The sequence below is a fragment of the Bubalus bubalis genome, chromosome 11 (genome assembly GCF_019923935.1).
Source record: "Bubalus bubalis isolate 160015118507 breed Murrah chromosome 11, NDDB_SH_1, whole genome shotgun sequence".
NCBI classification, from domain to species: domain Eukaryota; kingdom Metazoa; phylum Chordata; class Mammalia; order Artiodactyla; family Bovidae; genus Bubalus; species Bubalus bubalis.
This window is the reverse complement of record NC_059167.1, coordinates 57,623,047-57,635,076: the sequence shown is the minus strand read 5'-3', so window position 1 is coordinate 57,635,076 and position 12,030 is coordinate 57,623,047. Positions and strand designations below refer to the sequence as shown.

Genomic DNA, 12,030 nt, shown 5'->3' with positions numbered 1-12,030 from the left:
TCCATGTGTGTGCTTTCTAAGATTTTATCCTACTAGGTATTTCTATTTTATTCCTTCCAAATGCAAATAACTGTACAGACCTGATTTTATGAACTTCCAAAATAAGTCCTGATGACTATAGATTAAATTTTTTGCTTAGATATTAAACATACTGTTACTGAATTGGGACCAGAGTTTTATCCTAAGTTCTTCCTTGATAATTAGGCTTTTGATGGATTTGAAATCTGATTTGCTGTTTTTCATTGATGGAGAGAGGAACTTGACGGAACATGTGTCTAATGAAATCTAATTTTGATATGTAATTGTTTCCCAAAAAATTTGACCTAAAGAAACTGCAGTCTTTTCAAATACAATCCTTTCAAAATATACAATTGTTAGTGATGTCTAACTATATTAAGGAGGGCATGGAAACCCACCCCAGTATTCTTGCTTGGAGAATCCCATGGACAAAGGAGCCTGGTGGGTTACAGTCCATAGGGTTGCAAAGAGTTGGACACAACGGAAGTGACTTAGCAACAAAGCGACTTTATTAGGCAGACTTCCCAGGTGGTGCAGTGGTTATGAATCCAGCTGCCAATGAGGAGATGCAAGAGACGTGGGTTCAATCCCTGGCAAGAGATGCAGGTTCGATCCCTGGGTCAGGGATATCTCCTGAAGTAGGAAATAGCAACCTACTCCAGTATTCTTGCCTGGAAAATTCCATGGACAGAGGAGTCTGGCAGGCTACAGTCCATAGGATCATTAAGAGTTGAACACGATTGAGCATACAGCACATACATACAACTTTATTAGTCAGAGGTCTCATGTCATCTGTTTCCTTGTCAAAGCTTTTTTAAAATGTAGATTGTAAAATTTAGCTCCTTCTAAACATAAGTATGATCATGATGGTGTGATCACTCAGCTAGAGCCAGACATCCTGGAGTGCGACGTCAAGTGGGCCTTAGGAAGCATCACTACAAATAAAGCTAGTGGAGGTAATGGAATTCCAGCTGAGCTATTTCAAATCCTGAAAGATGATGCTGTGAAAGTGCTGCACTCCATATGCCAGCAAATTTGGAAAACTCAGCAGTGGCCACAGGACTGGAAAAGGTCAGTTTTCATTCCAATCCAATGCCAAAGAATGTTAAAACTACTGCACAATTGTAGTCATCTCACACACTAACAAAGTAATACTCAAAATTCTCTAAGCTAGGCTTAAATAGTACGTGAATGAAGAACTTCCAGATGTTCCAGCTGGATTAAGACAAAGGCAGAGGAACCAGAGTTGCCAACATCCATTGGATCATAGAAAAAGCAAGAGAATTCCAGACAAACGTCTACTTCTGCTTCATTACGTTAAAGCCTTTGTGTGGATCGCAACAAACTGTGGAAAATGGTTAAAGAGATGGAAATAGCAGACCACTTTACTTGCCTCCTGAGAAATCTGTATGCAGGTCAAGAAGTAACAATTAGAACTGGATATGGAACACCAGACTGGTTCAAAATTGGGAAAGGAGTATGTCAAGGCTATATGTATTGTCACCTCGCTTATTTAACTCATATACAGAGCACATCATGCAAAATGCCGGGCTGGATGAAGCACAAGCTGGAAACAAGATTGCTGGGAGAAATATCAATAACCTCAGATATGCAGATGACACCACCCTTATCGCAGAAAGTGAAGAGGAATCAAAGAACCTCTTGATGAAGGTGAAAGAGGAAAGTGAAAAAGCTGGCTTAAAACTCAACATTCAAAAAATGAAGGTCATGGCATCCGATCCCATCACTTCGTGGCAAATAGATGGGGAAACTGTGGAAACAGTGAGAGACTTTATTTTCCTGGGCTTCATCATCACTGCAGATGGTGACTGCAGCCATGAAATTAAAAGACGCTTGCTCCTTGGAAGGAAAGCTATGACCAACCTAGACAGTGTATTAAAAAGCAGAGACATTACTTTGAATTGATGCTTTTGAACTGTGGTGTTGGAGAAGACTCTTGAGAGTCCCTTGGACTGCAAGGAGATCAATCCTGAATATTTTTTGGAAGGACTTAGGCTGAAGCTGAAGCTCCAATACTTTGGCCATCTAATGTGAAGAACTGACTCATTGGAAAAGACCCTGATGCTGGGAAAGATTGAAGGCAGGAGGAGAAGGGGACGACAAAGGATGAGAAGGTTGGATGGTATCACCATCCAACGGACATGTTGACTCAATGGACATGAGTTTGAGCAAGCTCTGGGAGTTAGTGATGGACAGGGAAGTCTGGCGTGCTGCAGTCCACAGGGTTGCAAAGAGTAGGACACGACTGAGCAACTGAACTGACTGAAACATAAGTACAGGCTCCCTGTTTTACGTTGAAACTGAATCAAAAAATGAAATGTATATATTAAAAAGATAAAATAAGTTTTAATTTTGTACCCTTCTTCACAAAGTTTAACCTGGCTTTTCTTTTTGAATGGATTATTCAAATAATTAGTGTTCAATTCCTGAGCAAACTGACTAAAGCTACTGTTCTGGAATTTTTGAATGCTAATGGAATTTGTGAGATTCATACAAATTATGTTTACATAGTTTCAAAAGGCAGATAATACTATAATGAAAATTATAGTCTGCTCAGGTTTATTTATGAGATGACAAATACCATTTTTTTTTAAAAAGCAGAAAAATAAAGCCTAAACTAACTGAACTTTTCCTATATTATATATACACTGCTTCCAAATCTCATCGTATGTCGAATTCTTCATGCTAACTCACTTTTGGAAAAATTGAAGATTCAGCTGGGTCTTAGTCCAGCTAACATTGTTGCAATGGTTCCTTTTACCTTTGAGGATAGCCTGTGGAGGTGGGGAAGATTTTCACTGAATTCCCCCAAACTGGGAGGAGTGTTAGAAGCTATCTTATTCAACTCAAGCTGCCTATAGCTTTTCAGTAGATGGACTATTTTATTAGCTGGCAGTGCTAATTGAAGATGCTATTAGTTAAAAGTTTGATTTTTGGACTTTCCTGGTGGTACAGTGGATAAGGATTCACCTGCCAATGCAGGGGACAAGGGTTCAATCCCTGGTCTGGGAAGAGTCCACATGCCTCAGAGTAACTAAGCCCATAACTACTGAGCCCGCTTGCTGCAACTACTGACACCTGTGCACCAGAAGCCTGTGCTCTGCAACCAAAGCCACCATAATGAGAAGCCCATGCACCACAATGAAGAGTAGCCCCCGAATGCCAGCACAACCAAAAGAAATTAAAAAAAATTTTTTTCTTAACTCCCCTCCTGTTCTTGGTTCTATCCTTGAAATAACAGAACAAATTTCTCCTTTCCAAAACAACCTTCAAGTATTTAATAATAGTTGTTATATCTTTAGCCTTCTCTTCCTAAGTCTAAACATTATATTGCTTATGTCACACGCATCCTAAGTGAGTTTCTATAAGTCCCTTGTGCAGGGGGCCATGCCTTGTGTGTTGTATATTGCTTAGGCAGATAAACAGTAAATCTAGCTTTTTCTTCTAACTGATACCAAGTATTCATTAATTTTGGTATCTTCATGTTTGTCTATTTTGTCTTTTGTATTCGGAGATGCCAATGGAAGTCTAAGAATATTTGAATATTTAAATATTAATCATTGATTAACAATATTGGGTTTCAAAAAAATAAACATTAGATAACCTAATTCTTTCTTAAATGATTACAAAGGACAATTTAAAAAATGACAAAAAGCTTTGAAGAGATTGAGAAAAAGGCTAGAGGTATCTTGTATTGATCTGAAGGATGGAGGTACAGTATTGACCTTGAAGGCTGTTTGAGATCTATCCTAGATTTGAGAGCACTGTCTTAATTATGGTTCATATTAAGAATATGGATTCCTGGGGACTTCCCTGGTGGTCCAGGGGTTAAGACTCTGCATTTCCATTACAGAGGTTGTGGGTTCTATCCCTGGTCAGGGAAGTAAGAGCCCACATGCTGCATGGCATGACTGAAATAAGTAAACAATAAAGTTTAAAAACTAAAAAGTTGATATGGATAATAGTTTTTAAAAAAAGACTATGGAGTTCTGTGATACTGCTCACAAAATCCTGAAAGTGCAGTTAAGCTCACATAGCTAATTTTAGGTGTGGATTGTGCTATATACTTATTTATTTGGATTTTAAAATATTTATCAGTATTTTAGGTGGATTTACATACAATAAAATGCATATGTTTTCAGTGTACAAGTTTTCATAAATGTATACACATATACCATACATCTTTAGAGGTCTCCAAGTAATGAGTGTATTGAAAATGATGGATTTAAATAAGTCAAGTGATCATTTAGGAGTCAAGCCAGCCAGGTATTCATACACCTACACAAAAGTAACTGAATAATTTTTTTAAATTGTAAAAAGAGAGGGTGTAAATGCTACTGTATGTCATATTTCTTCAGACAACAGGAAAAATGAATGATGCATAGGAATTTGCAGTTTTATATTGGCTTAAACTACCAACTATTACCCAATAAAACATTTCTTTCTATAGAACAAATTTATTGTATTTATATTTTTAATATTTAAAGACATCTAAGTCCATCATAGTTTCATTTTAGATAAGTTGTTGCTCATTGGGCTTATTGTTTACTTTTCTAATTAAAAAGTTTAAAATATTTAACCTGTTGGCAATTGAAATACCAAGCTCTATTTTGCTAGTTACAGCCAGTGTATTTTTAAAGAACAATTAATTGTCCTTTAAGTCTGACTAGATGTACTCAGATTCTATTTGCATTTTGTTTGTGTATACTCCCACATGTATGTATGTCCAGGGCAAGGGTTGAAATGTTTTAGACTTCTTTAACAACCTACTACTGACATTTGAACCTGAAGTTATTTCCTTCAGGTTTTGCTGAATAGACTCTCTCTGGTGAACTAATTTAACACTGTCTCACATGTACAGGAAACTAACAGATCTGCTGTTTCTTTAAAATTACCAAAGCTCATTCCTCTGCCCTGGCTAGGTGGACAACTGTTCAATATTGGTGACCAAGGCTATCATAACCAGTAAAATTATCATGCCCAAATTATTATGACCAATAGCCAGTAGTTGGAAAGACATTCACTGCCATGGACTAGAGCAGCGGTCCCCAACCTCTGGGATCTAATGCCTGATGATCTGAGGTGGAAGTGATGTAATAATAGTAGAAATAAAGTGCATAATAAACACAATGTGCTTGAATCATCCTAAAACCATTCCCCCCAACCCAGGTAGGTGGAAAAATTCTTTCATGAAATTGGTGCCCAGCGCCAAAAAGGCTGGGGACTGTTGGACTAGAGAACAAATTGAGGAACTACTATTAAGCTTTATTGTGATCCACACAGTCAAAGGCTTTGGCATAGTCAATAAAGCAGAAATAGATGTTTTTCTGGAACTCTCTTCCTTTTTCCATGATCCAGCAATAAACTGTGGACAATTCTGAAAGAGATGGGAATACCAGACCACCTGACCTGCCTCTTGATAAACCTGTATGCAGGTCAGGAAGCAACAGTTAGAACTCGACATGGAACAACAGACTGGTTCCAAATAGGAAAAGGAATACGTGAAGGCTGTATATTGTCACCCTGCTTATATAACTTATATGCAGAGTACATCATGAGAAACTTGTCCTTCTGGGCTGGAAGAAGGACAAGCTGGAATCAAGATTGCCGGGAGAAATATCAATAACCTCAGATATGCAGATGACACCACCCTTATGGCAGAAAGTGAAGAGGAACTAAATAGCCTCTTGATGAAAGTGAAAGAGGAGAGTAAAAAAGTTGGCTTAAAGCTCAACATTCAGAAAACAAAGATCATGGCATCTGGTCCCATCACTTCATGGGAAATAGATGGGGAAACAGTGGAAACAGTGTCAGACTTTATTTTGGGGGGCTCGAAAATCACTGCAGATGGTGATTTCAGCCATGAAATTAAAAGACACTTACTCCTTGGAAGGAAAGTTATGACCAACCTAGATAGCATATTAAAAAGCAGAGACATTACCTTGCCAACAATGGTCTGTCTAGTCAAGGCTATGGTTTTTTCCAGTGGTCATGTATGGATGTGAGAGTTGGACCATAACTGAGAGTGGAAAAATTGATGCTTTTGAAGTGTGGTGTTGGAGAAGACTCTTGAGAGTTCCTTGGACTGCAAGGAGATCCAACCAGTCCATTCTAAAGGAGATCAGTCCTGGGTGTTCATTGGAAGGACTGATGCTGAAGCTCAAACTCCAATACTTCAGCCACCTCATGCGAAGAGTTGACTCATTGGAAAAGACTGATGCTGGAAGGGCTTGGGGGCAGGAGGAGAAGGGGACGACAGAGGATGAGATGGCTGGATGGCATCACCCACTCGATGGACATGAGTTTGAGTGAACTCCGGGAGTTGGTGATGGATAGGGAGGCCTGGCGTGCTGCAATTCATGGGGTCGCAGAGTCGGACACGACTGAGAGACTGAACTGAACTGATTAAGCTTTACTGCTTTTAAGCAGATCTGTTCAAGACAGAAAAGTTAAGCCAAAATGTTCACTCATTTTTTCTCTGAATGCCCAATTACACGTCTCTGAATATTTAACTGCCATAAACATATAGGTCATTTTTCTAGAAAGAGGATTAATTATGTAGATGGCTTTTGCTCCAAGAAGTGGTTTACCCAATATATTTCAAATTCAGATCACTTCAGCACAAGGCTCTATGAGGTCTCGTTAACTTTTCTTGTCCACAGTACACGAATGAAAGTTTACTCTGAGTAGATTAAATGTCTTCCTCCTTCCCAAATTTGATTAGCGGCTTCCTTTGGCCTCTTCTCATTGTTTAAGAATTAATTATTTCCAGATCATACACAAGCAAGTGCAATCCTTACAAAAGAGAAGATGGGTGAAACTTTCTCACCATTGGGTTTCAGGGGCTTGTCACATGAGAACGAAGTGCATGAAAAAGGTTTTATAACGGAAGAAATTTAAAAGCCCAGTTGAAACATAACTGAAAATCCACAAGAGGGAGATGCTTGCTAAACCGCCAGAAAGTAACTCCCTGGAGGGACCTGAGAGAGCCTTAGGAGGAGTCAATAGGTTCGCCCAGGATTCAGGGAGGGAGCAACAAGGAGTAAATCGTGGCTGGGGGCTCGTAGGGGGAATACAAGCGAAGGGAAAAGCAGAATTGGCTTCGTGACTTTGGCAGCGAAGCTGGTTCTCCGTCCAAGACCAGGAGCAGAAGGTAAGAGTGTGTTACCCAAGTGGAGCATACGTTCCCAGTTACCTCCTGATGGTCCCAGAAGTAATGGGGGCGGTTGTCTTTGAAGGCGCTTCCGCTTAGCAACCCCACGCGGTTGCTAAGGAGGGGCGATGGCGGGGATGACCCGGAAGTGGTGTTGTCCCCTTCTCACTGCCGGCTTTAAGTTTGTCCTATCGGGAGGGCCAGGGTGCTCTGCGCCGGGCCGAGGGTGGGGCCAGCGCTAGAGGTTCCGGATCGGTTTCAGCCGCCCCTCGGCTCCTCGCCTTACCCCTCCCCTCCCGCGCCTCTCCTCCCTCCCTTTCCTGGGAAGAGAGAAGCCAACGCTGCGGGTGGGTAGAGAAGCACTCGGCGCCTCCGGGAGGGGACTGTGCCCGCCCCATCTGAGTCCCGAAGCACGGCCAGACCAGGTACTCGCTCCGTCTTCGACGGGGTCCAGGAGTCTGGAGCCTGAGAGTGTGTGTGTATCTGGGGGCTTGTGGGGGGCCCCCTTCTCCAAATCGCGGAGGGGAGCGCGGAGATACTGGGTGGGGCGGAGGCCGGCGTGTGTGACTGTAGAGGGTTGCGGAGGTGGAATGGAAGGGTTGGGGGGTCACGGCTGACGGAGAGTTTCGGGCGGTCCGGTCGAGGTTGCGGAGGAGGCGCCCCCTCGTATACTGAAGACTTCGGCCGATGTGGACCGGGAGTTTGCCACCTGGAGGGTTATCTCTGAAAGAGGGGGGCATCCTCTGGGTCCAAAAGGAGAGCCCGGACCCTGGCGGCGTAGATGGGGCAATCGCAGACTTCCATTGCCCGACTCTTCTGCCCACCTCGCTGGGATAGAGCCCGGCTTCTACGGTTGTGGGGGTTGTGAGTCGGCTGGGCACCGCGGGGAGCCGCCCTTGGCAGAGCTAGGGCAGTAGAGTGGGTTAGGAGACCTCCCTCCTCACAACTTCCGTGCGCTTCCCCCACTTCTTCCTTTACTGCTCTCTAACCCCAGTGTCTTTACAGGAGCGGTCCCTCACTCCCCAAGTGGTGCAGGCATCACAGAGTAAAAGAAAGAGGGTGGAACTGGGTTTGTTTCCCATAAATGATGCTTCGAATGTTTGGGAAGTGCCAGATTGACATAGTCAACCAAGTCTCCTAGATGAGTATTAAGTCTGGTCTGAATTTTAGAAAAGTGCAATCCTGAAAAGCACCAACCTATAGTCTAGTCTGGCATATCCTTGTTTGGTAGGTATGCGTGTTTATAACAAATAGAGTTGGGGGACCTTCAAAACATAGAGGTCTAAGCGAGACATGGTGAGGCAAGCCTTTGCCAACATTTTTCTTACCTGCCAGTGAGCTTGCCCTAGTTTAAATGAAGCAGAAAGATCCTCTTCATTTATACTTCGATCAGAGACTGAATTGTAGGTTCTGTGTGGTTATAGATGTATCAGAATAGATACGTGAACGTTCAAAGAGAGAGAGACACACACACACACACAAAGTTCCCTGCTTTTGAGCCTATCTCTTAATCTTTTAAGGAGATAATTGTGGTCAAGTGGAAGTATTGGCTTTGAGGTTAGGCAAATCTGGGATTGAACCAGGACTGCCTCTGGATAGTTGTTGACCTTGGGTTAAGTCATGGAACCTACCAGAGATTCAGTTTCTTCATATGTAATATGAGTTAGAATTCTAATCAGTTTTATAAAAGGGGGGTTAATGTATTTAAATAATAGCTTTAAATGGAAGCACCTTCCATTTGAAAGATGAATTACGAATAATCTTACACAGTCAGGGCAGCCCAGTTTTGTGGAATGAGGTTTGAGATAGGAGAAGAACTGGATAATGTTCCAAATCATGTATACACAGCAGGACTTTGATTAGCTTCTAGATATTGATCATAAGTAGCGTGAAACTCAGTTGTTAGTAGTTTCTTAAAACTGAAAAATAAAGCAGAATGTGTGCATTAACTGAAATGACCAAGAATGTTTCAGAGGTTTTTTTTTTCAGATTTGTGATGTGTATAGTATGGATTGATTGATAAGTAGAACATTGTAAAATTTATAATGTATATAAATCTTAATTAACATCACATATTTCTGGAGAGAATTAAAATTGGGGCATAAAATAGAAAGTAGTTGTAATTTTAAGAATAAAATCAACAAGGAGCCATGACTCATCTTGGAGTTAAACTGTTAGCAAAACTTAGATATGTGTAATATATGTAAAATAAGTGAAATGAAATGAAGTTCTGCCCTTAAGTCTTTTGTGGTGATTATGTAGAAATATATCTCAGGAACATGAAATCTTTGTTAATTTGTTTTGTAGATTTTAAAATGATACAGTTAATTTGTAACCTGTTGTATGTCAGATTTTTAGCTCATGTAGTTTGCTTTTTGATGTAACTTAAAATTAGTAATTTTGAGGGGTGGAGGAGGTTATGCAGAGTGGCCTACAGGATCTTAGTTCCCTGTGCATGGGTGTTTAGTGGTGTCAGACTCTTTGTGACCTCATGGACAGTAGCTCTCCAGACTCTGTCCATGGGATTCTCCAGGCAAGAATGCTGGAGTTGTTTGCCATTTCCTCCTCCAGAGGTCTTCCCGACCCAGGGATTGAACTTCATGTCTCCTGCATTAGCAGGCAGCTTCTTAACGACTGAGCCACCTGGGAAGCCCTTAGTTCCCTGACCAGGGATCAAACTTCTATCCCTGCAGTAAAGTACGAAGTCCTAACTATGGGATCACCAGGGAATTCCTGGTAATTTTTAATTTTTAAATGTACTTTATACTCAACAGATAAATCAAATAACTTGCTTTAATAATAGTTTTTTTGTGTGTGAAAAGTGGTTACAAAATGTGTAATTCAGTATTACTTTTTAGAGAAGTTTATAGGTTTTCCATAATTTTGAGAGAATTTTCAAATATATTTCTTCTTTGTGTTTTTCTTAAACAGTTGAATTTTTTTTTTTAAATAAAACTGTCCAGCTATGTTGCATGCTTATTGAGGTAGAAATACTATTTTAAATTTTATCCATCACTGCAGCTACGTAATAGGCACCCAACAGATATTGGTCAAATTGATAACTGGATGGATATATTTTAAATTATTGATAAGATACTTATACTATTTTTTAAAGAATTGAAATTATGTTTTTACTATCGTCGTAGACTTTTTGTAAGGTTATTCAACTTTCTAAATGGCTTTTCTGAGATTGTAAAGTCTTTATTATATATCTAAACATTTAACGGTTTTCCTGGATCATTATTTTTCAGCATCTTTTGAATCTTAAAGTTGAGACCATATTATCTTGCTTTGGTAAAGCCATGAGAAGCTCTCATTTTTTTTCTCTATCTTCTCATAAAACTTAATTTATTTTGGTATAAGACATAGGATACTAGCTGTAAAAAGATATATTAGAAATGTGGGCAGTAATAGAGACTGTTACATATGATACTTTTCTCAATGACCTTTTCCACTTAAACAATGTATGTGGCCATTCCACGAATGTTTGCAGTTGTCATTTATGGAATTTGCTTGTCAGGAAATCTAAAAATGACTAAACCTTCCTTTAACGTCTGTCTCTTGGATGATCTCAGAAAGCCTTAGGAAAGATGGGGAAGGTTTATATAGCATACTAGAATATATAATGAACAAAGTACAGTTAACTTTATTGGTGTTGCCAAACCAGAAGTGAATTACTGTGGAAATGTTTCAGAAATGCCAGGCAATGCTTTACTCAAACCAAATGAGTATTCTTCCAGAGCTTGTTTCTATTTTAGAGCTTATTTCTCTTTGGAGCTATGATTTGGTCTCTAGTAAGGATAAATAATCATCGTATCCAGAAAAAAAAGGCTGATATCATAGACAGACTTTATTCTCACCAGTCTTGATAGAAACTGCTTCAGTGGCCTCAGATAAATGAAAGTAGGTTTTCATGAAAGAACTTTAGAATTTGTGGAAGGATAGTTTTTCTCTATTTAACATCTAACTTGTCTTTACTCATTTCTGCCTAATATAGAAGCTGGGAAGAAAAAAAAAAAAAAGAATAAATTTACTTCAAAATTAGCATTTTATGTTTTATAGGTTAATTATTTGGAGAGCTAAATTGGATTTTGACATTATTGAGATTTTGTTCAAGATGGACTCAGGGAAAAAAAATTAAAAGAGATGCCATCTGTTTCAGATTCCTATTCCCTCACCCCTTCATGTTTTGTGGCTTTGAATTCATCAGACTTTTTTTTTAAAAATCAAACCCCTCAGTAGATGTAGGTTATATAATTTCAGTTGTATCAGTGAACATGTAGCTAAAAGAACTTGCATTTTATATTGAGTTACACAGAAAGATCTCAGAGGTTGGTTAAAAGTAATTGTTATTTCAAACTATCTGAACATTGTATACCTTCATACATCTTTGTTATCATTTGCTTAATAAATCATTCTTGTCATTACTGCTTGCCACTTATGGGTGGAAGCTGCTAAAAAAAATGGATTATTGAGATATATAATAAATCCTTTTTTCCCTCTGTTTACAACTGGAAGAGAAGCTTCTTCTGGAAGATTTTTTTAATTTACTGATGAATCCACTTAAACTTATTCTTTTTTTCTTTATTTATTTTCCATCTTTTGGTCTCACCTCATGACATGTAGGATCTCTTTTTTTCCCTGACCAGGGATCAAATCCAAGCCCCCTGCATTGGAAGCACGGAGTCTTAGCCGCTGGATTACCAGGGGACATCCCTAAATGTATTCTTTTAATAGTGAGTTTTGCCTTGTTGTTTTGGAGAAGGCAATGGCACCCCACTCCAGTACTCTTGCCTGGAAAATCCCATGGACTGAGGAGCCTGGTAGGCTGCAGTCCA

The 12,030-nt window shown here is 39.7% G+C and overlaps 1 protein-coding gene across 14 annotated transcripts in view; it reads left to right on the top strand.

The window, feature by feature from the left end:
• Nucleotides 1–7,383: 7,383 nt before the first annotated feature.
• Nucleotides 7,384–12,030, top strand: part of CSNK1G1 (casein kinase 1 gamma 1) — a 152,764-nt gene continuing 148,117 nt past the window's right edge. For 6 of the 14 annotated variants that reach the window (XM_025295764.3, XM_025295767.3, XM_025295765.3 and 3 more), the window contains exon 1: nt 7,386–7,617. The gene's annotated coding sequence lies outside the window, so the exon portion shown is untranslated. Of the gene's footprint in view, nt 7,668–12,030 lie in introns of all 14 variants that reach the window. The other 8 variants (XM_025295769.3, XM_025295766.3, XM_025295768.3 and 5 more) reach the window with 4 other exon arrangements.